Source organism: Pseudopipra pipra, unplaced genomic scaffold, assembly GCF_036250125.1.
Source record: "Pseudopipra pipra isolate bDixPip1 unplaced genomic scaffold, bDixPip1.hap1 HAP1_SCAFFOLD_209, whole genome shotgun sequence".
Taxonomy (NCBI): domain Eukaryota; kingdom Metazoa; phylum Chordata; class Aves; order Passeriformes; family Pipridae; genus Pseudopipra; species Pseudopipra pipra.
Genome location: NW_026990688.1, coordinates 15,998 through 38,566, shown reverse-complemented (window position 1 = coordinate 38,566; position 22,569 = coordinate 15,998). Strand labels below are relative to the sequence as shown.

General features: G+C 53.1%; 1 long non-coding RNA gene across 2 annotated transcripts; it reads left to right on the top strand.

Annotated features, from left to right (window-relative positions):
- The first annotated feature begins 14,384 nt into the window (after window positions 1-14,384).
- LOC135408168 (uncharacterized) lies at window positions 14,385-18,111 on the top strand. Of its 2 annotated transcripts, XR_010427306.1 has the most exons (6): window positions 14,385-14,603; window positions 15,148-15,259; window positions 15,581-15,710; window positions 16,647-16,754; window positions 17,172-17,349; window positions 17,935-18,111. It is a non-coding gene; the product is annotated as an uncharacterized LOC135408168 (long non-coding RNA). The 2 variants fall into 2 exon arrangements; XR_010427305.1 differs by lacking the exon at window positions 17,935-18,111 and having other exon boundaries at window positions 17,172-17,911.
- Window positions 18,112-22,569: the final 4,458 nt, after the last annotated feature.

Sequence of the window (22,569 nt, the reverse complement as noted above, 5' to 3'; positions counted from 1 at the left end):
GCTCTTGCTGGCGGGGAGTACCCCTGCCTCCCCACGTAATGCACTCGAGAGCCAAAGGTTGCAGGCTTGCTTGGCTGGGGAGAAGGGCTCTTGGCTTTTGGCAGCTCCAGCTGCCAGTGCCACTGCCCAAATGGCGTACGGACAAAGATTCCTCCCAGAACAAAAGGGCCAGGACAAAAAGCTCTTGCTGGCGGGGAGTACCCCTGCCTCCGCACGTAATCCACCCTAGAGCCAAAGGTTGCAGCCTTGCTTGGCTGGGGAGAAGGGCTCTTGGCTTTTGGCAGCTCCAGCTGCCAGTGCCACTGCCCAAATGGCGTACGGACAAAGATTCCTCCCAGAACAAAAGGGCCAGGACAAAAAGCTCTTGCTGGCGGGGAGTACCCAGGTCTGCCTACCAAATCCACCCCAGAGCCAAAGGTTGCAGCCTTGCTTGGCTGGGGAGAAGGGCTCTTGGCCTTTGGCAGCTCCAGCTGCCAGTGCCACTGCCCAAATGGCGTACGGACAAAGATTCCTCCCAGAACAAAAGGGCCACGACAAAAACTCTTGCTGGCCAGGAGTACCCAGGCCTCCCCACGTAATCCACCCGAGAGCCAAAGGTTGCAGGCTTGCTTGGCTGGGGAGAAGCGCTCTTGGCTTTTGACAGCTCCAGCTGCCAGTGCCACTGCCCAAATGGCGTACGGACGAAGATTCCACCCAAAGCGAAAGGGCCAGGACGCAAAGATCAGGCTGGCCAGGAGTACCCTGGCCTGCCTACCAAATCCACCCAAGACCCAAAGGTTGCAGGCTTGCTTGGCTGGGGAGAAGGGCTCTTGGCTTTTGGCACCTCCAGCTGCCAGTGCCACTGCCCAAATGGCGTACGGATGAAGATTCCTCCCAGAACAAAAGGGCCAGGACAAAAAGCTCTTGCTGGCCAGGAGTACCCCTGCCTCCCCACGTAATGCACTCGAGAGCCAAAGGTTGCAGGCTTGCTTGGCTGGGGAGAAGCGCTCTTGGCTTTTGGCAGCTCCAGCTGCCAGTGCCACTGCCCAAATGGCGTACGGACTAAGATTCCACCCAGAGCGAAAGGGCCAGGACGCAAAGATCTGGCTGGCCAGGAGTACCCTGGCCTGCCTACCAAATCCACCCAAGACCCAAAGGTTGCAGGCTTGCTTGGCTGGGGAGAAGCGCTCTTGGCTTTTGGCAGCTCCAGCTGCCAGTGCCACTGCCCAAATGGCGTACGGACAAAGATTCCTCCCACAACAAAAGGGCCAGGACAAAAAGCTCTTGCTGGCGGGGAGTACCCAGGCCTCCCCACGTAATCCACCTGAGAGCCAAAGGTTGCAGGCTTGCTTGGCTGGGGAGAAGGGCTCTTGGCTTTTGGCAGCTCCAGCTGCCAGTGCCACTGCCCAAATGGCGTACGGACGAAGATTCCTCCCAGAACAAAAGGGCCAGGACAAAAAGCTCTTGCTGGCGGGGAGTACCCCTGCCTCCCCACGTAATGCACTCGAGAGCCAAAGGTTGCAGGCTTGCCTGGCTGGGGAGAAGGGCTCTTGGCTTTTGGCAGCTCCAGCTGCCAGTGCCACTGCCCAAATGGCGTACGGACAAAGATTCCTCCCAGAACAAAAGGGCCAGGACAAAAAGCTCTTGCTGGCGGGGAGTACCCCTGCCTCCCCATGTAATCCACCCCAGAGCCAAAGGTTGCAGCCTTGCTTGGCTGGGGAGAAGGGCTCTTGGCCTTTGGCAGCTCCAGCTGCCAGTGCCACTGCCCAAATGGCGTACGGACAAAGATTCCTCCCAGAACAAAAGGGCCACGACAAAAACTCTTGCTGGCCAGGAGTACCCAGGCCTCCCCACGTAATCCACCCGAGAGCCAAAGGTTGCAGGCTTGCTTGGCTGGGGAGAAGCGCTCTTGGCTTTTGACAGCTCCAGCTGCCAGTGCCACTGCCCAAATGGCGTACGGACGAAGATTCCACCCAAAGCGAAAGGGCCAGGACGCAAAGATCAGGCTGGCCAGGAGTACCCTGGCCTGCCTACCAAATCCACCCAAGACCCAAAGGTTGCAGGCTTGCTTGGCTGGGGAGAAGGGCTCTTGGCTTTTGGCACCTCCAGCTGCCAGTGCCACTGCCCAAATGGCGTACGGATGAAGATTCCTCCCAGAACAAAAGGGCCAGGACAAAAAGCTCTTGCTGGCCAGGAGTACCCCTGCCTCCCCACGTAATGCACTCGAGAGCCAAAGGTTGCAGGCTTGCTTGGCTGGGGAGAAGCGCTCTTGGCTTTTGGCAGCTCCAGCTGCCAGTGCCACTGCCCAAATGGCGTACGGACTAAGATTCCACCCAGAGCGAAAGGGCCAGGACGCAAAGATCTGGCTGGCCAGGAGTACCCTGGCCTGCCTACCAAATCCACCCAAGACCCAAAGGTTGCAGGCTTGCTTGGCTGGGGAGAAGCGCTCTTGGCTTTTGGCAGCTCCAGCTGCCAGTGCCACTGCCCAAATGGCGTACGGACAAAGATTCCTCCCACAACAAAAGGGCCAGGACAAAAAGCTCTTGCTGGCGGGGAGTACCCAGGCCTCCCCACGTAATCCACCTGAGAGCCAAAGGTTGCAGGCTTGCTTGGCTGGGGAGAAGGGCTCTTGGCTTTTGGCAGCTCCAGCTGCCAGTGCCACTGCCCAAATGGCGTACGGACGAAGATTCCTCCCAGAACAAAAGGGCCAGGACAAAAAGCTCTTGCTGGCGGGGAGTACCCCTGCCTCCCCACGTAATGCACTCGAGAGCCAAAGGTTGCAGGCTTGCCTGGCTGGGGAGAAGGGCTCTTGGCTTTTGGCAGCTCCAGCTGCCAGTGCCACTGCCCAAATGGCGTACGGACAAAGATTCCTCCCAGAACAAAAGGGCCAGGACAAAAAGCTCTTGCTGGCGGGGAGTACCCCTGCCTCCCCATGTAATCCACCCGAGAGCCAAAGGTTGCAGGCTTGCTTGGCTGGGGAGAAGGGCTCTTGGCTTTTGGCAGCTCCAGCTGCCAGTGCCACTGCCCAAATGGCGTACGGACAAAGATTCCTCCCAGAAAAAAAGGGCCAGGACAAAAAGCTCTTGCTGGCGGGGAGTACCCCTGCCTCCCCACGTAATCCACCCGAGAGCCAAAGGTTGCAGGCTTGCTTGGCTGGGGAGAAGCGCTCTTGGCTTTTGACAGCTCCAGCTGCCAGTGCCACTGCCCAAATGGCGTACGGACGAAGATTCCACCCAGAGCGAAAGGGCCAGGACACAAAGATCTGGCTGGCCAGGAGTACCCTGGCCTGCCTACCAAATCCACCTCAGAGCCAAAGGTTGCAGGCTTGCTTGGCTGGGGAGAAGCGCTCTTGGCTTTTGGTAGCACCAGCTGCCAGTGCCACGGCCCAAATGGCGTACGGACAAAGATTCCTCCCAGAACAAAAGGGCCAGGACAAAAAGCTCTTGCTGGCGGGGAGTACCCCTGCCTCCCCATCTAATCCACCCAAGAGCCAAAGGCTGCAGGCTTGCTTGGCTGGGGAGAAGCGCTCTTGGTTTTTGGCAGCTCCAGCTGCCAGTGCCACTGCCCAAATGGCGTACGGACAAAGATTCCACCCAGAGCGAAAGGGCTAGGACACGAAGCTCTGGCTGGCGGGGAGTACCCAGGCCTGCGCACCTAATCCACCCGAGAGCCAAAGGTTGCAGGCTTGCTTGGCTGGGGAGAAGGGCTCTTGGCCTTTGGCAGCTCCAGCTGCCAGTGCCACTGCCCAAATGGCGTACGGACAAAGATTGCTCCCAGAACAGAAGGGCCAGGACAAAAAGCTCTTGCTGGCGTGGAGTACCCAGGCCTCCCCACGTAATCCACCCGAGAGCCAAAGGTTGCAGGCTTGCTTGGCTGGGGAGAAGGGCTCTTGGCTTTTGGCACCTCCAGCTGCCAGTGCCACTGCCCAAATGGCGTTCGGACGAAGATTCCTCCCAGAACAAAAGGGCCAGGAAAAAAAGCTCTTGCTGCCCGTGGAGTACCCAGGCCTGCCTACGAAATCCACCCAAGACCCAAAGGTTGCAGGCTTGCTTGGCTGGGGAGAAGGGCTCTTGGCTTTTGGCAGCTCCAGCTGCCAGTGCCACTGCCCTAAAGGCGTACGGACGAAGATTCCACCCAGAGCAAAAGGGCCAGGACACAAAGATCTGACTGCCTAGGAGTACCCTGGCCTGGCTACCAAATCCAACCAAGAGCCAAAGATTGCAGGCTTGCTTGGCTGGGGAGAAGGGCTCTTGGCTTTTGGCAGCCAAAGATTCCACCAAGAGCGAAAGGGCTGGCCACAGAGTGCCCAGGCTGTCCCACACACTGCACCTGAAAGCCAAACCTCACAAGCTTTCTGTCCTGGGAAACAGGGCTGCTGTCCCCCCTTTGGTCAGTCCCACCCCGCCATTTTAGCAGCCCCCCCCCAAAACCCGATCCGAATGAGGATTCCTCGCAGGGAAAAGGTGCCAGCACAGAAAGCCCTGCCTGCCCACAGAGTGCCCAGGATGCACCACACACTGCACCTGAAAGCCAAACCTCACAAGCTTTTTGTCCGGGGAAACAGGGCTGCTGTCCCCCCTTTGGTCAGCCCCGCCCCGCCACTGCCGGCCACCCGATCAAAACCCAATCCAAATGAGGATTCCTCGCAGGGAAAAGGTGCCAGCACAGAAAGCCCTGCCTGCTCACGGACACCCCAGGCTGCGCCACACACTGCACCTGAAAGCCAAACCTCACAAGCTTTCTGTCCTGGGAAACAGGGCTGCTGTCCCCCCTTTGGTCAGCCCCGCCCCGTCATTGCCGGCCACCCGATCCAAACCCGATCCAAATGAGGATTCCTCGCAGGGAAAAGGTGCCAGCACAGAAAGCCCTGCCTGCCCACAGAGTGCCCAGGCTGCGCCACACACTGCACCTGAAAGCCAAAACACACAAGCTTTCTGTCCCAGGAAACAGGGCTGCTGTCCCCCCTTTGGTCAGCCCCGCCCCGCCATTTTAGCAGCCCCCCCAAAACCCGATCCAAATGAGGATTCCTCGCAGGGAAAAGGTGCCAGCACAGAAAGCCCTGACTGCCCACGGACAACCCAGGCTGCCCCACATACTGCACCTGAAAGCCAAACCTCACAAGCTTTCTGTCCCGGGAAACAGGATTGCTGTCCCCCCTTTGGTCAGCCCCGCCCCGCCATTGCCGGCCACCCCACACAAATGCGATCCAAATGAGGATTCCTCACAAGGAAAAGGTGCCAGCACAGAAAGCCCTGGCTGCCCACGGACACCCCAGGCTGCCCCACACACTGCACCTGAAATCCAAACCTCACAAGCTTTCTGTCCCGGGAAACAGGGCTGCTGTCCCCCCCTTTGGTCAGCCCCTCCCCGCCATTTTTGCAGCCCCCCCAAACCCGATCCAAATGAGGATTCCTCGCAGGGAAACAGTGCCAGCACAGAAAGCCCTGCCTGCCCACAGAGTGCCCAGGCTGTCCCACACACTGCACCTGAAAGCCAAACCTCACAAGCTTTCTGTCCCGGGAAACAGGGCTCCTGTTCCCTGTAACAGAGAGATAACATTCAAATGCCAAAAAGGATTTTTCGCCAGTGTTTCTGCCTGACAAAAACGTCCTAGCAAAACTCCTGTGTCAGTTTTTCACCGGAACTTCTCACCAGAGTCTTTCCACGGCAGTTTTCCTGCCAAAGGATCCTGGGATTGTCCAGCCTTATCATATCTCTGCCAACATCTGAACAGGGCTAGGTGCCAAAACACCACAGGCTACCTCCTGAAACACTATAAAAGCTGAAGAGAAATTTGGGAAAACCAGGGAAAGAGGAGTCAGCAAGAGATTTTGGCTATACCAGCTGAAAAATCTTGTCTCCGCCTCGCCCTCACCTTTTCTTTTTCTCCGCCGCCGTAAAACTGCCTGCCCGTCACCAGAGACTGAACCTCTGCCGTCCGGAATTGCACCGGGACCCTCCGTGCTACTCTGGGTGAGTTTTCCACCCTAACCCCATTTCTGAGAGGTACGGCAGGACCGAGACCTCTGCACAAGCCTGAGACTGGGCCGGGGGGAGCGACGGCGTGAGCTGCGGAGAAGCCACATCCCGGCTGCATTCCAGACCCCCTGCAGCTAAAGAGATAACATCACCGAATAGCGGCGGTGGAGCCAGAGAGAAAGAAAAAAGGCGAAAGCTGCTTCTTTCTCTCCCTCTCCCCCCCACACTCCACAAGTCAGCTCGGACGAATAGGGAGTTTTTCGGTGGTAATCTTTTTCTGGGCTTCTAAAAAGTAATCTTAGCATTTTCTAACCTTTTCTGATTTTTTCCTCTTTCTCTTTGCATCTCTTAGCAATTAATAAAAGCAGTTTTGGCATCAACAGTTAACTTGTATGAGTTTTAATTTTGCTCAAGGGAACATTCGAATATAAAAATTCTTTCTGCAACATTTTAGCAGGTAACACCTCCCCAAACCCGATCCAAATGAGGATTCCTCGCAGGGAAAAGGTGCCAGCACAGAAAGCCCTGGCTGCCCACCTTATACCAAAAGTGGGCCATTAGCTGAACTTGACAGACACACGGCAAAGCTTTTCTTTCCATTATTGAACTGCACCCCGCCTATTGATGAAGTGCTCCACTTAAACTCTCAGTCCTATTCCAGAAAAACCATTAGCCGCAGACCTACCTCATAGGCCACCAAAGACAGCTGGGAAGGAGAGTGGTTCTTCTCTTTTACTCCCTCTGCCTGGACGACCTGCTGCTCCAAGTGCCCTGCCTTACTAACATGGCACACTCCTCTTTGCCTGCTCAAATTTCTATCACCCAGAAACCACCTGGACTCCACCCCCCGCTCAGCTGATTATGCCTCTCAAGGCAGCCGGGCTGAGCTCGGAGCAGTTTCTCCCCGCAGTTTATATCCCCCACAAACGCCCTCAGCTGCATTCAATGAGGAGATGATTAGAGCTTGCAGTGCAGCTCCGTTCACCTGCGCTGAACTGAAAGGAGCTCCTCCATGAAGTAAAAATCTCCGAGGAAGAACCTCAACTCGTCTCCTGGTTACCTCACAAGGTCCTTAGGTGCAGATGAGCTGATGTGGCTTGCTCGAATACCAGGAAACAGACCACTTACTCCCCACAGAGTGCCCAGGCTGCGCCACACACTGCACCTGAAAGCCAAACCTCACAGGCTTTCTGTCCTGGGGCATAGGGCTGCTGTCCCAATGTTTCTTGCAAATCCCACCTTCCTGCCTTTGCCAAGTTAGGCAATATCAGCCTTTCCTTGGCTATGAGAAGTTTCCTTTATTTTTAAAAAAGCAGAATAATTCCAAGGACTGTCTGCTAAGCAGAAGCAGGGGGGTGACAGAAGGCAGTGGGGTGTAAGCCCTGCTGGTACCCCAGCTTTTCCCTTTGCCTCTTCCTGACCTGGTTGCTGTTTGTCCTGCCAGGCCAGGGATCCTGAATCCCTCCAAGGGTCCTGGAATTGATGAACTAGAGGTGTAACGGAGGCTGGGTTTTACCCCAATTAAAGAGGAGGTGCTGAACCAGCCCAGCATACGGAACCTCTGCCCTCATAGAGCAACTGGGAACAACTAAGGGGTTTTACAGAAATGCCAGTAGGATAAAGGGTTTGGATGAGCTTTCCCAGCAGCCAGTGCCCTGCTGTGTCTGCCCACAGATCTGTTTTCTGTCTGTATTTCCTGCAGCCGACTCCAAGCAGAATGGGATGGTGTCTTAAAAGCTGGTGGGGTGGGAAAGGGGAAGATCTGTGTTAATTTACAATTCCACAAGATTATCCTTTCAGTCTGTTTTACTTTTGGAGTGTGAAGAACAAGGGGAAGTGGGGTGCAGTGGGGAACCAGTGGAATCCAGCAGGCAACTAAAACTAAGCTGGACAATGCTTTTCTCTTTTTCCTTCTTTTCTTTTCCCCGTTCCTACAGAAACTATGTGAAGGATAATTTTAATGTGTGGGAGATGATAATTTTAATGTGTGAGAGAGCAGTGGGAATGTTCTAAGAGCTTTTACACGTTTCTTTCACAGTCTGACTGCCCCTACTCAGAAAAAGCCCCAAGTATTAAAATACCAATGGACATCACGGAGCAGGAACCTTTCCTAAGTGATAGCAAACCTGCTGACAGTGAGTAGAACTAACCTCTCACATGCCTGCTTGACTCTGACTTGCACTATAAATATGTATCTATATATTTAGAGTGATTTTTTTTTTATTTTTTAATCTTTCCTTTTACTTGAGAAGTACTTTTTCTTGTTCTATTTTTTTTCCTCTCTTTTTTAATTTCCAGGCCTCTGCTTTATGACAGATTTTGCTTTTGTGAGCTTTTTGTTTTGTTTTGGTTTTTTTTTCCTTTGCTGGTTACAAAATCAATGTTGTTCCTTCTGCTGCCTCCAGCTTAAGTGCTTTTCTCCCCTCCCCTCCCCTCCCCCTTGGTGTTAACCTGCTGATGGTGGGATTTATTTTTTTCCTCTGAGTCTGGTGTTCTGGATTTGCAGCGCTGTCCTGTCACTGTTTGTTTCCTTAGGTGCCAAGCAGTTGCAAAAAAAATCAGCACTTAACAGAGTAATTAATTATTTGTGTCATTAAGCTGCCCAGGCAGGGATCAGTTGGTCATTAACTTATTTCCCTTCTTAGATGATTTGCTTTTGTGCTCTTCTCTTGGTTTTAATTTCTCATGTTAATATCCATAAATGCTGATTGTAATCTTTATTTTCAGTCATTCCCACTTTACATTTTCCTCTTTTAAGTGAGGAATCACAGCTGACCTTGGCTTTTTTGCCTTTGAGCTGACTTTTTAATATACTAGGGGTGTCCTATACTGTTTTGTTGTGAGTTGGGAGGGGAGAAATACAAATCAGAGCAATAAATTAGTGCTGCTGCCAGACTGGTAATTCCTGGGAGTAGGACCTAAACCCCTAGGTGATAAATCCTTAAATTATCCTTCGGGTTTAAGAGCTGGGACCCAAGTCCCTTTCCTTTTGGTGGCATAGAGAGGCCTTGGGCAACACGGAGCATTGCTCTGTGGGTTTTAGATACAGAAGTATCTAAAAGTTCTACCTCTTATTTCTAGATGCCAGGCTTTCTGTAAAAAATGTATTGTACCATATATAATGTGATTTTTACAAAAAACCAAACCCACCACACCACAATCTCCAGGACGTGGCACAGGGCTGGATCGGTTCCATTAACACCTTCTGCTCCGAAGCATCTGGCTGCTTTAGGGTTATGTTGGTTTTATGGGTTTTATTTTTTATGAGTAATCTTTGCTGTGAAGGAGACGGGATGTGATCCGCATCCTCCTGCATCCCACACCATCATCTGTGGAATTTACCTGAAATCTTGGCTACTCAGCTTCTCGGCCCCAGACCCGGCAATGCAGCAGGACCAAGCAGAAAACGTTTCAAATATTATTAAAGTGATTTTTTTTTCCAGTAATATAAACCATGAAATTCCTTATAACATTATAGTATTTTACAGTTTTATGAAGCTTTCTATTGTGACTTTTATGGAATCAAAAGATGAAATGATGAGATACTTTAGCATTTATATTTTTCAAAATGAAATGTATACTGAAAATAAAGTAGCTTTATGCATTTATGGGAGAGTTCATGTCCATTTTCGCTCCTTATGTGTCGAGTCTTGTCTGACCGAATTGAGATCTGAGGATCACTGTGGTGGTATGGGGGAGTGGCTGGCAATTTGGAAGCAGGCGTCATTGGTTCGCCTGGATTGCCAAGGAGCAGCACGGAGATGAGCCCACTGGTGCCAGGGGTGCCACCTCCTTCAGGAAGCAGGCGGTGGGTGCAGGGGAGATGCAGCAGGTGGAGACCATGGAGAGGAAGGTCCTGGTGGAGACCATGGAGAGGAAGGTCCTGGTGGAGCCCAGGAGCACAGGCAGAGGCGCCTGGCTGTAGCTGCTGCCGTACTCGTCCAGATACCTGCGGCAGGGGCGGGACGAGGAGACCCGGCACCCCGGGATCGGGAGCAGGAGCTGCGGGATTTAGGGGCGTTGGGGCTGCCCGGGGATGGGAGCCCTCTCCGGCTACCGGGAACGGCGAGTCCGCACTGCAGGACTTGACCGACAGGGCCGAGGACTGCGGGAGGGACAAGTGGTTATGGCCACCCACGACACACTCTCTCACCCCAGCCGTGGTTTGGGGTCCATCCCCCGCTTTTGGGTCGCGCCCCGGGGCTGCAGTCCCGGCCGTGCCCACCGGGGTCACCGCTCTCCCGTGCCAAGGCACAGCCCCGGCTCCCCCGGCCCGAGCGGGACCGTGTCCCGTTCCCTGGGGGTTCCCAGCCCCAATCCCACCTCGGGGGGTGAGGCGGCACCGGCCAGGACCCGCAGCGGGCACGGGCGGGGCCCGGGAACGAGCCCCGGGAACAAACCCCCGAGCACGGACCCCCGGGAACGAGCCCCTGGACTTAAGAGTAAGGGGTTTGAAATCCTCAAAAGCTCAGTGATGACAGAACAGTGTCACTGCCTTTATCAGCTCATCTCTAAATTCAACATGGCACAAGAAGCTGTGCAGAAATACCCATCTCAACAAAGATCTCCCAGAGCAGTTCGAATCCAAGGGTGCTTCACTTCAGCTGTGCACAAGCACCACTCCTGCTCACCTCCGTGCTGTGTTTGACAGATTCTGCCATAACATTCCTTTGGGGAACCTGCTGGTTCCTGCTCACGAGGAGGCTGATACATCAGACTTACTGCCTGAGGTACAAAACACTCTCCAGAGTAATCACCCCAACAACTGTATCAGATAGAAACACATCCTTAGAAATAACAATTGCAATGCCAGGGTTTCATGTTTTAAACATTCTGTCTCTCCCTCCAGAGTTCTCCTGGGAATGTAGGGATGGTGTTTAAGAGCAGCATAAGGAAAACTGACAGTCACTGTTCCACACTTTCCAGGATAGCAACACTGCCAAACTGAGCTTGTAACATAGACCCTCTCAGGATAGTTTGTAGATCTCATTAAATGCTAATTCTTCATGAGAAGAATCAGGACAGGGAGGCTGATTTAACACCTAGAGGGATTCGTGGGCTACAATGAGGACACTGACCACAAGCCTGGTGCTCCTGAAAAGAGCAGGTATTGACCTGACAAGTGCCTCAGATCGATCTGTGACAAGAAGTGGGAGGTGGAGTTGGTACCAGAGTCGCTGTCCCTTCACACACAGTTAGTCAGTGGCCTGCAGAAAAGAAGGGGGTTCCTGCCTGCTGCTCTGCCCTGTCACTGCCCCGTTCCCTGGGAAAGTGCAGCTCTTGTCACTGCAGTGTAAAGGTGGGGAAAAGGCAGCGAGAGAAAGGCAGCCCAGCTTGGGGGGTGACCCTCCCTTCCTTCAGCTGCTGGGAAACGTGGCCGGGGGTCCCTCAGAGGCATTCCAGCTGAGGAGCTGCACCACTGCCAGAGGGACTTGGCAGTAACGGGGCAAGGGCAGCTCCTAAAATGCCCAGCTGGAGGAACGAGCCGCCCAGGCCTCCGCACCAAGCCCTGTGCAGGGCACTTGGGCTGCTGGGGAATGGCCCAGCAGGGAGGTTCTGCTCCTGCCAGCCCAGCTGTTGCTGCCAACCGCATAGGAGGGGAGGTATTTTGTCAGGACAGTCGCTCATGGAACGGGTTGCCTGGGGAGGTTGTGGTATCCCCATCCGTGGAATGTTTCAAACCATGACTGGATCCCTCCCTGAGCAGCCCGGTGCGATCCCATTGGTGACTGTGGCCTGAGCAGGAGGTCAGACTTAGAGACCTTGAACTGTCTCTTGTGACCCAGATTCCTCTCCAGTCCTGCAGCAGTTCTGGCTTCCTACAGTCCATGAGACCTGTTGGTTCCACAGTCTGCAGAGAAGCTCCTTTGCCCAGCAGGCAGTCCTGGAATGCCCAGCCATCCATGGCAGAGATTCCCAGAGCTGCCACATGCCCCAGCTGTCCCTGAGCCCCAGCTTTGGCCTCAGCACTGAAACGCTGCCAGGACCTGTCCCTGCTGTGCAGGTCCGTGGGGCTGCAGGACACGGTGTCACACAGCACACACGGCCACTGGGTCCTGCCAGCTCCTCCAGCCTGTGCTTCCTGATTGCCGGGGATTTTAGGGGCCACCTGTCTCCAGGGATGGGCAGGGAAACAGAGATTTCCTGTGACAGGGAGCAAGATTTCCTGTGACAGGGCCTTGCCAAGGCAAGCAAATCGCCTGGGCTTCAGGTGCCCGTGTGCAATTCCATCTCCAGGCTGTCTCCCCCAGCAGCAGGTTCCTGTCCCCAGTTCCCGATCTCCCTCAGCTGAGCGGGCGGGGCGGGGCCGCAGGGCCAGGCGGGCTGGGATTGGGCGGCGGCGCTCGAGCGCTGATTGGGCAGCGCTGGCGGCCCGCGGTATAAAGGGCCGGCGGGGCGGATGCGGTCGGTTGTGTGTGAGGGCTGAGGGCGGTGCCCCGCTGCTGCCCGGGCTGCGGAGGGGAGAGCGCCTTGGCCGCTGGGTTATGGAGCGGGGGAGCCGGGGGGCGTTTAGGGGCGCCTTGTGCTGGGCAGCGGGGGCCGGGTAAGCCCCTTCCCTGCCGGGTGACCCCGGGGGAGCCGTGGCAGGGCTGCGGGGCTGGTTGTCTGAAAAAGGTGGAAGCTCTGTTGGCCTCTGTTGACACCTGCACCAAAGGAGATGCAAATTTTCCCCCTCTTGGTTGCAGGCTTCACAAAGCTTCACAAGCTTCCTTTCCCAGGAAAGGAAGTTTTAGATTCCAACTCACCTTTATGCTAAAGGTTTCCTTGTTCTCTCAGCAGGATGTCGAGTGCCACCGTGTCCCTGAGGTTCCCCTTTCTGCTGTTGGGAGAGCACAAGGTGGATGGAGAGGATCCCCAGCCATCTGCAGGCAAAAGGGACTCGCACAACTGCAGTTTTCCTACAGCCCTCATGAGAGGGGCTTTGAGGGTACCATGGGTAATGTGCCAGCTCTCCTGCTGGAGTTTTCATCTTCTGCTATATTTGAACATAAAGAGTAAAACAAAAGTCAGGTGTGTTCTGGAGTATGTTACACTCGTGCAAAGCTCCATCCCTCTGTTTATTTTCTGTTCTGGAAAGCACAGTCTGGGGTTCCTGGGCACTCCCTATTAAATGATTCCATGAAAATAATTTTGTACTGAAAGGAGAAAGGAGCTGTCTGTGGGAGGTCAGATGTCCCTGAAAAACCTTGATGTTTTTTCACTCAGTAAGCTCTTAAAATATCTCAAAGTGGGTAGGAATGCCTGGCTTCTAAAACTCACCAGCTGAGTCTTAGAGGCTTCTTTGAAGAGCTGAGTTCAGGCAGCAGAATTGCCCCCCCAGGAGGGACTCTGTGCCTGCTCTCCCGTGGCTCCAAGGGATCTCTGGCCCTTCACGCCGGCACCGAGATTTTCTCGGGAAGGGCCTCAGATCCCCGGACCAGTCTGGGACACAGGCAAGATCCCCCTGCATTTTAGGACCAAATTGGGCCCCCCTGGAGGGACAGTGCTGTTGGTACCCCCCGGGTTGGGGCACCCCGAGGACTCCAGCGCGCACCGAAAGGATTATTCGGGGAGATCCTCGGGGTGCCCGGCCCTGGGGAGCTCAAAGCAAGGTCCCTGCAATGGATTCAGGCATTGCTGAGAGTATCCCAGGGGTAGCTGTCCCTGCTAGACATGGAGCTCTCTAATGGACTGTAATTGTGTTCTAAAAGTGGTGCTCCAAGTGCCAAAGCAGTGTGGGATTGGGATTAAGAAATGAGCAGTGATGGTCCAATTGGCTGTTTTCTCTTGAATGTAATGGTAAGAGCTGCAGGAGTGCCAGGTGTGTGTTCCAGTCCCCAGCATTTGGTTTGCACATGTCCTGGTCAGACACAGGTCCAACTTCTCCAGTCCTTAACACAACAAAGAGGGAATGAAGGACTGGCAGTGTTAAGGTGATTGGTGTGACAGGGGTTAAACTGGGAAAACATTAGGGAATTCCTCGGTTGGTCTATTTGCCAGACTCACCCAAACCTGTGTTAGGAAGAGATGGACTGGAAAAGTTGAGGAAGCAATGAAATGGAAAACTGGGAATAATGAAACTGTAATTGCTGCAACTAAATGTGTCCAAGCAGCAGCTCTTGTTGTGCAGGGAATAACTCCTGTCAGCAGCAAGGTCCCGACTGAAGTGGCAGCTGCAGTTGTTCCTGTGGTGTGGGCCAGTGGAACTGCAGGAGAGTGGGAGAGGGCAGAACCTGTGGGTATTACCCCTGATGTGGGATCTATATGGGTAAGGCAAACCCAGTATTCTTTAAAATCAGAATGCCAGCTTGGATTGGTTGCAGTAACAGCTAAATTGGCTCATCCTGGTTTGCTTGTAGGACGTGAATGCAAGAACCTGCCAAGTAAACCAGTGGCCAAGATGATTGATCAGTGCAGGACCTGAGAGAACCCCTGTAAGTGACAACCTCGAGCAGTTTCCAGTACTGGATTGAAAAGATGGCCTTTGCTGCATCTGCTTGAGCAAGGAAAGCCAAGAAACCTTTGCTTTTGAAGGAGAAAATCCAGAAAGCGGGAAGGAAGAAAAGAAGCTCCCTGACTCCTCCTGAGCCCCAGACAGCCCATGAACTGCCTTGCTGGGAATGGTAGGATGGGGTGGACTCTGGATTGCTCCCTCTGGATGTGTGGTAAGACTGTTCTGCCAACTTTTCCGACAGCCTGTAAGCATTTGCTGCCTTGGTTAGATGGTGCAAGAGCAGCCTTTAAGCAGCTAAAGCATTCCCTGAGGAGAGCTCTGGGTCTGCCAGATGTCTCAGAACTGTTGGAATCATCTTTGGTGGGGAGGGCAAACAAAGGCCAAGGTGTGCAGTGACCCCCCTGAGAAGGGACTTTGAGTTAATGGCATCCCTGCAAGTGAACTGTGTGGGCTGTTCCCCCTGTAGGGCAGGTGATAGTCCCAGCTACAGTGATGGGAAAAATAGTTAAAAGAGAGCCCCAAAAGCTGGAAATCCTCTTGGAGGCTCTTGGCAAACAGAGTTTTCTGAGTTCCCCCTGAAAGAAGAACAGTGATAGTTTTGAGTGGTGGTAGATCCTTTGAATAGATAGCCTTGAGTGTGTCCTTGTTGCACCAGTAGGCCTTGTCCAACTCCCCATCTTCCAGGAGATATACATATTAAAGTTTAAAATGATCCTTTTCCTAATCCTTTGTTGTCTTGAGGCTCTCCCCTGCAGGAACTCCAGGAACTCCTGGTGCCGCCTGGGCCGATGGATTGGACGCCCCAGCCCCTCCGTTCCTGCCCAGCCCCTGGGTCCGTGTCCAGTGGTGGCACTGCCAGCCCTGCAGGTGAAGTGGGAAGGGCCTTTCCAGGTCTTGTGGGTCACATTGATAGAAGCTAAATTTGCAGAAAAAGGACCTGGGGTCTGTTATTCTTGACTTCAGAAAGCTCCTTTTGGTTGGTGAGCAGGACAAAGTGGATCCTTCAGAGTTCCCATCTGTGTTTGTGTCTCAGCCTGTGTTAGGATTCAGGGCTGTAGCTGTTGTTGTCACTGAGGAGTCAAACTATGCTTTAAATAATGAGACACTGGCCTGATGGCTAAGTGTGAGGAAAAAAGGGGGAATGATATCTGAGTGTTGAGATGTAACAAGATCTGATCCTTTTTGCAGTGGGATGTAGCCTGGAAACTGCAGAGAGCTGAGCCAAGGGATTGAAAGGGACCAAGCAAGGGAGGTGAAGAAAGAAGGAAGAAGGGAAGTGAGGCAGCAGCCAAGCAGCAGCAAGTTGCTGTGTAAGCAGGTGAGTTGTGTTGAGGTTCCTAAGGCAGGCACTGAGGACTTTGAGGGCTCCAGACAGAGCAGACCTGGGAAGGCCCTCGGTGACGCCCCTCTGAGACCTTCGAAGTGTAGGCGTGTATGGTAATGAGTGTTGGAAAATGTCCTGACTGTGGAACAGGAATGCAGGGAAGGAAAATGAATCCTCCTGTAATGCTGACCCCTCCCATCATCTGCAGTGGAGATAGCTCTGTGTGCCCTTTGGGAACTGATTGCCAGGACAACTGGTGGGCTGGAATGATTCAAGAGCATAGGAATACAAGATTGCCTGGCTTCTGAAACTCACCAGTTGTGTCTCAGAGGTTCTTGTAAGAAATTTTAGACAATACCTGAACTTCTAGTGTGTACTTCTGAGTTCAGTTGGAAAGAGATTGTCCAGGGAACAAGTATCTTTCTCATTCCAAGAAGTTGCACTTGATGAACTTCCCATCTGAGCTGATGCCCTTGGCAGGAGAAGTGCTCAGCAAGGAGGCTCTTTGCTCCTAGGCAGGAAGAAAGGCCAGTGCCCTTCCTCCCCAAGGCCCAGCCCAGCAGGGCTGGCAGGAGCTGCTGGTGTGGCTGCTCTTTGGGTTCTCAGCTGTGGCTGTGGGGTGGTGACATCGTGTTCCTGCCTGTGCTCCAGGGCAGCCAAAAGCCCCAGCCCAGCCCCTGGGCCTTTCTGGGAGCCTGAGCTATTGTAGTACTGGGGATGGGGGTTTGGGTTTTTGTTTCCCTAAAAGTAGAACCATTGGGGGGGATCTCTTATCTCACAGTTGTTGTTGTTTTGATATCTTAATTAATTACAACTTGAGAAGAAAACCTTGTGTAACTTAGGAACTGACTTGCACTGGTTACACTGAAAGTGCCAAGGAGTTGTAGTGTCCACTAGATTGTTTGTACTGAAGCAGTTTGGTGTTTACAGAGGGATAATAACTCCTGTCAGCAGTAAGGTCCTGACTGAAGTGGCAGCTGCAGTTGTTCCTGTGGTGTGGGCCAGTGGAATTCCAAGAAATGGACAAGGACAGAACCTGTAAGTTTTACCCCTAAGGCAGAGTCTCTCCTGGTAAGGCAAACCCAGTATCCTTTAAAATTAGGAAGCCAAACTGGATTGGTTGCAGTAACAGTTAAATTTGCTGATCATGGTTTGATAGTAGAATGTGAATGGAAGGACCTGTAAAGAAAGGAAATGGGAAAGATGATGGATTGCTGGGAGCAGGGGCTGGCAGACAGTGGGATGGATGTTTGGTTGTGTTTGGGAATGAGCAGCTTGACCTGCCCAGGGTTGTCTGTGCTGGGGGTGGGTTTGGGTCCTGTGTGGCCACAGGTCTGTGCAGCAGCTGGAGCCTGGGCAGGTCTGGGGGCTGTGGTGTGCCAGGCTGCTGAGTTTGTTTTGCCTGTTTCCTTGGAGTGTCCCAGTGTCCCTGCTTGGCTGTTTGTTGCCCTGCAGGCAGAAGAGCCCAGGCCTGAGCTGGCTGAGTGTTGGTGTGAGCCAGAGTGGGTGTCCCTGCCCTGGGGCCAGTCCCCAGAGCTGCCTTTGGCATCCCCTGCTGAAGGGTGGGAGCTGCCCAGAGCCAGCAGCATCCAGCTGGAGGATCCAGGAGGATGCAGCTCTGCTTTGCTGGGAGGTAAGAGGTGGGGTGCAGGAGCTGGCAGGGGTGTTTTGCAGGCAGAGGGAGGGCAGGAGCAGGAGAATTGCAGGTGCAGCAGCTGGGTCAGTGCTGGATGGAGTCGGGGCTGGGAAAGGGCCCTGAGTGGCAGGGCAGGGGAGAGCCCAGGGTGGCCCTGGGAGCCCTGGGGCTGTGAACAAGTGCAGTGGGCAAAGGAATGGGCACTGGAGAGCTGGGCAAACAGCTGGAGGAGTTGCAAGGGGAACCAGGAGACTGGAATGCAGGAGCAGCAGCTCCCTGTGTGTGTGTGTAGAACCAGGTGTACTGCAGCCCTGAGTGAGGTGGGAAATGAACCTCAGGAGGCTGGGAACGAGTCCCACACACTGGTTAAAGTGGGATGGAGTCTTGCCAAGTGTCTGAAAAGCTTTTCTTCAGTGTTGCTTTATCAGTTGAAAACTGAAGTGATTGTCGAGGTGTTGGCAGTTGTTTTCCTGTGTCTTTGGTGAGGTGTTGACTCAGTACCTTTCTTGGAGCTGCTGTTGGATGAAGAGGTGCCCCCAATTGACCTGTAAGGTCCTTGTTTTTCTTCCCTGCTTCTCCCAGCTTGTCCAGGAGATGGAATTCCAGTGCTACAGTCTGGGTGGGTCATGGTGCTCCCAAAAGGAGCCTTTGTGCCTTCAGGACAAGTTTTGGTGCCACTGGAGCTGCTGGGAGAAGCATAGGGTTGGCAGTGAGAGGCCTGGAATGATGTTGGTGTGGTACAGAAGAAATGAGCAGTGATGGTACAATTCACTATTTTCTCTTGAATGTAATGGTAAGAGCTGCAGGAGTGCCAGGTGTGTGTTCCAGTCCCCAGCATTTGGTTTGCACTTGTCCTGGTCAGACACAGGTCCAACTTCCTCAGTCCTTAACCCAGTAGAGGGAGAATTAAGGACTGGCAGTGTTAAGGTGATTGGTGTGACAGGGGTTAAACTGGGAAAACATTGGGGAATTCCTGAGTTTGTCTGTTTGCCAAACTCACCCAAACCTGTGCTAGGAAGAGATTGAGTGGAAAAGTTGAGGCAGAAATGAAATGGAAAACTGGGGATATTGAAACTGTAATTGCTGAAACTAAATGTGTCCAAGCAGCAGCTCTTGTTGTGCAGGGAATAACTCCTGTCAGCAGCAAGGTCCCGACTGAAGTGGCAGCTGCAGTTGTTCCTGTGGTGTGGGCCAGTGGAATTGCAGGAGAGTGGAAGAGGGCAGAACCTGTGGGTATTACTCCTAATGTGGGATCTATATGGGTAAGGCAAACCCAGTATCCTTTAAAATCAGAATGCCAGACTGGATTGGTTGCAGTAACAGCTAAATTTGCTCATCCTGGTTTGTTTGTAGGATGTGAATGCAAGAACCTGCCAAGAAACCAATGGCCAGGATGATTGATTAGTGCAGGACCTGAGAAAACCACCTTAAATGACAACCTCGAGCAGTTTCCAGTATTGGATTGCAAAGATGGCCTTTGCTGCATCTGCTTGAGCAAGGAAAGCCAAGAAACCTTTGCTTTTGAAGGAGAAAAACCTGAAAAGCAGGAAGGAAGAAAAGAAGCCCCCTGACTCCTCCTGAGCCCCAGACAGCCCATGAACTGCCTTGCTGGGAATGGTGGGACAGGCTGGACTCTGGATTGCTCTCTCTGGATGTGTGGTAAGACTTTTATACCAGCTTTTAAGAACAGCCTGTAAGCATTTGCTGCCTTGGCTAGATGGTGCAAGGGCAGCCTTTAAGCAGCTGAAGCATTCCCTGAGGAGAGCTCTGGGTCTGCCAGATGTCTCAGAACTGTTGGAAGCATCTTTGGTGGGGAGGGCAAACAAAGGACAAGGTGTGCAGTGACCCCCCTGAGAAGGGACTTTGAGTTAATGGCATCCCTGCAAGTGAACTGTGTGGGCTGTTCCCCCTGTAGGGCAGGTGATAGTCCCAGCTACAGTGATGGGAAAAATGGTTAAAAGAGAGCCCAAAAAGCTGGAAATCCTCCAGGAGGCTCTTGGCAAACAGAGTTTGCTGAGTTTGCCCTGACAGAAGGACAGTGATAGCTTTTGAGTGCTGGTAGATCCTTTGAATAGATAGCCTTGAGTGTGTCCTTGTTGCACCAGTAGGCCTTGTCCAACTCCCCATATTCCAGGAGAAAGACCTATGAAAGGAAAAAGTGATCTTCCTAATCCTTTGTTGTCTTGAGGCTCTCCCCTGCAGGAACTCCAGGAACTCCTGGTGCCGCCTGGGCCGATGGATTGGACGCCCCAGCCCCTCCGTTCCTGCCCAGCCACTGGGTCCGTGTCCAGTGGTGGCACTGCCAGCCCTGCAGGTGAAGTGGGAAGGGCCTTTCCAGGTCTTGTGGGTCACATTTATAGCAGCTGAAGTTGCAGAAAAAGGACCTGGGGTCTGTTATTCTTGAGTTCGGAAAGCTCCTTTTGATTGGTGAGCAGAACAAAGTGGATCCTTAGGGTAAAGTGGGAATGATATGTGCATGTTGAGATGTAACAAGAGCTGATCCTTTTTGCAGTGGGATGTAGCCTGGAAACTGCAGAGAGCTGAGCCAAGGGATTGAAAGGGACCAAGCAAGGGAGGTGAAGAAAGAAGAAGGGAACTGAGGCATGAGCCAAGCAGCAGCAAGTTGCTGTGTCAGCAGGTGAGTTGTGTTGAGGTTCCTAAGGCAGGCACTGAGGACTTTGAGGGCTCCAGACAGAGCAGACCTGGGAAGGCCCTCAGTGAAGCCCCTTGGAAACCTTCTAAGGGTAGGTGTGTGTGGTAATAAGTGTTGGAAAATGTCCTGACTGTGGAACAGGAATGCAGGGAAGGAAAATGAACCCTCCTGTAATGCTGATCCCTCCCATCAGCTGCAGTAGAGATAGCTGTGTGTGCCCTTTGGGAGCTGATTGCCAGGACCCCCGTGGGGCTGGGATCATGGCAGGGTGTTGTAAGCAAGGAATGCCTGGCTTCTAAAACTCACCAGCTGAGTCTCAGAGGCTTCTTTGAAGAGCTGAATTCAGGCAGGAAAATTGGCCCCCCAGGAGGGAACTCTGCCTGCTCTCCCGTGGCTCCAAGGGATCTCTGGCCCTTCACGCCGGCACCGAGATTTTCTCGGGAAGGGCCTCAGATCCCCGGACCAGTCTGGGACACAGGCAAGATCCCCCTGCCTTTAGAAATGAGGCCTTCTTGTGGCTTCCCCCCTGTACCCGTTGGGGGGTTCCAAAGAAGGCCTCTTGAAATGCCTTTTGGGCTGTCCATGGCAAGCTTGAGACCAAATTGGCCCCCTGGAGGGACAGTGCTGTTGGTGCCCCCCGGGTTGGGGCACCCCGAGGACTCCAGCGCGCACCGAAAGGATTATTCGGGGAGATCCTCGGGGTGCCCGGCCCTGGGGAGCTCAAAGCAAGGTCCCTGCCATGGATTCAGGCATTGCTGAGAGTATCCCAGGGGTAGCTGTCCCTGCTAGACATGGAGCTCTCTAATGGACTGTAATTGGGTTCTAAAAGTGGTGCTCCAAGTGCCAAAGCAGTGTGGGATTGGGATTAAGAAATGAGCAGTGATGGTCCAATTGGCTGTTTTCTCTTGAATGTAATGGTAAGAGCTGCAGGAGTGCCAGGTGTGTGTTCCAGTCCCCAGCATTTGGTTTGCACTTGTCCTGGTCAGACACAGGTCCAACTTCCTCAGGCCTTAACATAATAGAGGGAGAATGAAGGACTGGCAGTGTTAAGGTGATTGGTGTGACAGGGGTTAAACTGGGAAAACATTGGGGAATTCCTGAGTTTGTCTGTTTGCCAAACTCACCCAAACCTCTGCTAGGAAGAGATGGACTGGAAAAGTTGAGGCAGAAATGAAATGGAAAACTGGGGATATTGAAACTGTAATTGCTGAAACTAAATGTGTCCAAGCAGCAGCTCTTGTTGTGCAGGGAATAACTCCTGTCAGCAGCAAGGTCCTGACTGAAGTGGCAGCTGCAGTTGTTCCTGTGGTGTGGGCCTGTGGAATTGCAGGAGAGTGGAAGAGGGCAGAACCTGTAGGTATTACCCCTGATGTGGGATCTCTGCTGGTAAGGCAAAGCCAGTATCCTTTAAAATCAGAATGCCAGACTGGATTGGTTGCAGTAACAGCTAAATTTGCTCATCCTGGTTTGCTTGTAGGAGGTGAATGCAAGAACCTGCCAGGAAACCAATGGCCAAGATGATTGATCAGTGCAGGACCTGAGAGAACCCCTGTAAGTGACAACCTCGAGTAGTTTCCAGTATTGGATTGCAAAGATGGCCTTTGCTGCATCTGCTTGAGCAAGGAAAGCCAAGAAACCTTTGCTTTGGAAGGAGGAAATCTGGAAAGCAGGAAGGAAGAAAAGAAGCCCCCTGACTCCTCCCTGAGCCCCAGACAGCCCATGAACTGCCTTGCTGGGAATGGTGGGATGGGGTGGACTCTGGATTGCTCCCTCTGGATGTGTGGTAAGACTGTTCTGCCAACTTCTCCAACAGCCTGTAAGCATTTGCTGCCTTGGCTAGATGGTGCAAGGGCAGCCTTTAAGCAGCTGAAGCATTCCCTGAGGAGAGCTCTGGGTCTGCCAGATGTCTCAGAACTGTTGGAAGCATCTTTGGTGGGGAGGGCAAACAAAGGCCAAGGTGTGCAGTGACCCCCCTGAGAAGGGACTTTGAGTTAATGGCATCCCTGCAAGTGAACTTTGTGGGCTGTTCCCCCTGTAGGGCAGGTGATAGTCCCAGCTACAGTGATGGGAAAAATGGTTAAAAGGGAGCCCCAAAAGCTGGAAATCCTCCAGGAGGCTCTTGGCAAAGAGAGTTGGCTGAGTTCCACCTGACAGAAGAACAGTGACAGCTTTTGAGTGCTGGTAGGTGCTTTTAAATAGCCTTGAGTGTGTCCTTGTTGCACCAGTAGGCTTTGTCCAACTCCCCATCTTCCAAGAGATATACATATTGAAGTTTAAAATGATCTTCCTAATCCTTTGTTGTCTTGAGGCTCTCCCCTCAGGAACTCCAGGAACTCCTGGTGCCGCCTGGGCCGATGGATTGGACGCCCCAGCCCCTCCGTTCCTGCCCAGCCCCTGGGTCTGTGTCCAGTGGTGGCACTGCCAGCCCTGCAGGTGAAGTGGGAAGGGCCTTTCCAGGTCTTGTGGGTCACATTGATAGAAGCTAAATTTGCAGAAAAAGGACCTGGGGTCTGTTATTCTTGAGTTCAGAAAGCTCCTTTGGATTGGTGAGCAGGACAAAGTGG